The sequence below is a fragment of the Oncorhynchus keta genome, chromosome 35 (genome assembly GCF_023373465.1).
Source record: "Oncorhynchus keta strain PuntledgeMale-10-30-2019 chromosome 35, Oket_V2, whole genome shotgun sequence".
NCBI classification, from domain to species: Eukaryota; Metazoa; Chordata; class Actinopteri; order Salmoniformes; family Salmonidae; genus Oncorhynchus; species Oncorhynchus keta.
In genome coordinates this window covers 64109335-64113257 of record NC_068455.1, presented here as the reverse complement: position 1 = coordinate 64113257, position 3923 = coordinate 64109335, and the positions used below count along the sequence as shown (strand labels likewise).

At 43.4% G+C, this 3923-nt stretch overlaps 1 protein-coding gene across 1 annotated transcript in view; it reads left to right on the top strand.

Moving 5' to 3' along the window:
* Positions 1 to 1702, top strand: part of LOC127916059 (fibroblast growth factor 11-like) — a 143358-nt gene extending 141656 nt beyond the window's left edge. Inside the window, exon 6 of the mRNA XM_052497264.1 lies at positions 1 to 1702. This exon is cut by the window's left edge and continues 919 nt beyond it. The gene's annotated coding sequence lies outside the window, so the exon portion shown is untranslated.
* Positions 1703 to 3923: the final 2221 nt, after the last annotated feature.

Genomic DNA, 3923 nt, shown 5'->3' with positions numbered 1-3923 from the left:
TTCTCTAGCTCATGCCTTTAGCCAGGGAGATACATACTGTAGGGCCCACAGCAGGTCAGTGGCACCTTAATTGGGGTGGACGGGCTCGTGGTAATGGCTGGAGCGGAATGAGTGGAATGGTAGCAAATGTGTTTTCATGTGTTTGATGCCATTCCATTTGCTCCGTTCTGGGCATTATTATGATCCTCCCATCCTCCCCTCAGCAGCCTCCTGTGCCGTAGGCCTATTGTGGTTTTGTTTGAGTGTTTTTGTAGCTGTGTATGTTATTGCAGGACAGTTGTGGTTCTTTCCTGAGGGCTACAGCCTCTTTATGGAATTATCAGGCCAAACAGACTGGCACCCAGGCTAATAACCTCCTGGTTCAGTTACAGGTTGCTAATTCTCGATGGCTGCATCTGAAATGGTACCGACCAGAGCTCTGGTCAAAGGTCACGCAGTACAGGGAATACGGTGCCTGTCGTTGACATGCGTCTACAAGACTATGATGTTTTTATTTTATTTTACCTTGATGTGGTTACAGGAGGGATTGGAGTTCCCATCCCAAATGGAATGTTAGGTCACACTTTATTTGGATAATCCGGATTTATGGTCATACTGTCAACAAACTATCTGTCGATGAGCAACTACTTGTTAAGGTTACAATTAGGGTTAGAATAAGGGTAAGGTTAGGGTAAGAGTTAAGTTTAGGGTTAGGATAAGGGTTAAGGTTAAGGTTAGTTAGGGTTAGTGTTCGAGCTAGGGTTAGTAGATAGTTACAGATGGACTATCCAAATAAAGTGTTACCGCAAACTATTTCCTACATAGCCCTATGGGCCCTGATCAAAAGTAGTGCACTATGTAGGGAATAGGGTGCCATTTGGGAGGCAGGGAGCTAGGGAGCTAGGGCAGAGTGGTAGATGGAGGAGAGATTCACTACTTTAGAGTGAGTGGGCTTGTTTGCGGTGGTGGAAAAAGTACCCAACTTTCATACTTGAGTAAAAGTAAAGAAACCTTAATATAAAATGACTCAAGTAAAAGTAAATGTCACCCAGTGAAATTCTACTTGAGTAAAAGTGGAAAAGTATTTGGTTTAAAATATACTTAAGTATCAAAAGTAAAAGCATAAATCATTTCAAATTCCTTATATTAAGGAATCCAGGTGGCACCATTTTCTTTTTTAAATTTCTGGATAGTCAGGGGCACACTCCAACACTCAGACATCATTTACAAACGAAGCATGTGAGTTTAGTGAGTCTGCCAGATCAGAGGCAGTAGGGATGACCAGGGATGACCAGGGATGTTTGGTTGATAAGTGCGTGAATTTGATTATTTTCCTGTCCTGCTAAGCACTCAAAATATAACTTTTGGGTGTCAAGAGAAATGTATGTAGTAAAAAGTTCAATATTTTCACAAGGAATATAGTAAAGTAAAAGTAGTCAAACATATAAATAGTAAAGTACAGATACCCCAAAAACGAATTAACTAGTACTTTAAAGTATTTTTACTTAAGTACTTTACACCACTACTTTGTCAAGCCAGAGGAGTGAAAGGGAGGAACGAGGGTTCAGAGAGAATTATAGGAATTACGATGGCTTCTTCCAGACCTGGTAATCCTAAATAAGGTGCTGACACCAGGCATCTTCATCTCTCTCTCTCTCTCTCTCTCTTACACACACGCGCTCTCTCTCTCTCTCTCTCTCTCTCTCTCTCTCTCTCTCTCTCTCTCTCTCTCTCTCTCTCTCTCTCTCTGTCTGTCTGTTATGCTAGCAGGCTGTCTGTCTGTTATGCTAGCAGGCTGTCTGTCTGTTAGGCTAGCAGGCTGTCTGTTAGGCTGTCTATCTGTCAGGCTGTCTGTCTGTTAGGCTAGCAGGCTGTCTGTCTGTTATGCTAGCAGGATGTCTGTCTGTTAGAATAGCAGGCAGTCTGTTTGCTGTCTGGCTGTCTGTCAGGCTGTCTGTCAGTCAGAATGTCTGTCAGGCTGTCTGGCCATCTAGCTGTCTGTCTGTCAGGCTGTATGTCAGACTTTCTGGTTCTCACTAATTCAAACTATTCACTTCAATTAAGCAATTAAATAGGGCTTCTGATTTATGTATTTGGGAAGCCCGGTTGCTGAGCCTAAAGGCCTATGATCACACACACACACACACACACACACACACACACACACACACACACACACACACACACACACACACACACACACACACACACACACACACACACACACACACACACACACACACACACACACACACACACACACACACATCTGACCCACTGATTCCACAAGCTAATTCCAAGCATGTCCAATTATAGAAAGGTTTTGAGAACATGAGTCTCTAGGAAGATTCCTTCTGCCTCAGATTAGAACTAAATGGTGTGAGACTGTCAGGAAAGGGGGATGAGGAGATGGAGGGGATGAGAGGAGTAGAGTGGGGAGGAGGCGATGGAAAGGTGGAGGGGATGATAGGGGAGGAGTGGAATGGAGTGGGAGGGAGATGGATGAGAGGAGGGGAGTGGAATGGGGAGGAGGGGATGAAAGGGGAGGAGTGGAGTGGGGAGGAGGAGATAGATGAGAGGAGAGGATGGAGCAGAGGAGTGTATGAGAGGGGAGGAGGGGTGGGGAGGAGGGGATGAGAGTGGCGAGAAGGGGATGAGATGGGAGGAGTGGAGTGGGGAGGAGGAGGAGATGATCGAGAGGAGAGGAGGGGAGCGGAGGGGAGGAGAGGAGAAAACAATAGGTTACATTAAATGAGCGCTTCCACTGGTTTATCAAAACGGTCAATGTTGAATAAGGCCAGTGAATCCATAAATTGGATATACTGTATGTGAAATAGCCATGAATCCTGTGATTTTTACAGTTTTATTTAAGGGCTCGGGATATCTATGTTGCAATACATTATGTAGCAACCACTGTCTGTGCATGCATTACATTATTTTACATCAGAACTCTGAATGCACACCCTCCACAAGCATTACTATTAACAATGAGAAAAGAAAGCGAGTTAAGGGCTAATGCTAAGCTAGTCCCTGACTAGCTGATATGGTGATCCATTTTTATTTGTCTCATACACGTGTTTAGCAGATGTTATTGCGTGTAGCGAAATGCTTGATGATGATTTGATGATGTTGTGCCAGTACAACACTGGCACTCTAGCAAGTTGAGATTACATTACAGTGAGTACTGAATGTGAGTGTGTGTGTGTTGTCATCTGCGTGTGTATGTCATATTACATACAGTATGATTGGTGTGTGTTCATAAAGGTGTGTCAGTGTAGGAGTAGGTGCAATTTTACACCAAATGTAATCCCATTTGTTTTAACCCTTCAAATGGTTACACAACGTGTGTGTGTTTATACATACAGTACAGGTACAGTATATCTACGAGCACACAAGGTGTGAGCACCTGCACGAGCAGATATGTAGCCACAGGGTGCTGCTATGCTGGTGTGTAGGTTATGGAGTGTACGATTGTAGCGAGCTTCCATCTCATACAGAATCAAACATGCACGCTCACTCACAAACACACACAAAGTCATTTTCATTATAATGAACCTGACTTATTCAGCAAACAAACACATTTTAATTTATTTACATATGCCTGTAGGTTGCAATAATGAACATAGAATGAACAATAGCTCATTGTAAATAGTACAACGCTACAGTAAAACACATGCGAGGATAATGTAGTTATTCAGATGAGCACCAGTGTTGTTTTAGGCCCCCCAGGTGTTTGCAGTGTTTTTCACTTTCTTCTGTTAGATGCAGAGTGGGGGAACAACACTGGTGTCCATGGAGTTGCAAGAGTTGTAGTGCTTCTCCACTGAGGAGTGTGTGTGAAGTCCTCATAAGGATAGTAAAAAAAGGACAATTCAGACAAAATGGGGACATTTTGCCGGTCCCCAAAATGAAAATTTTAGGCTTAGGCGTTAGGTTTAAGGTTA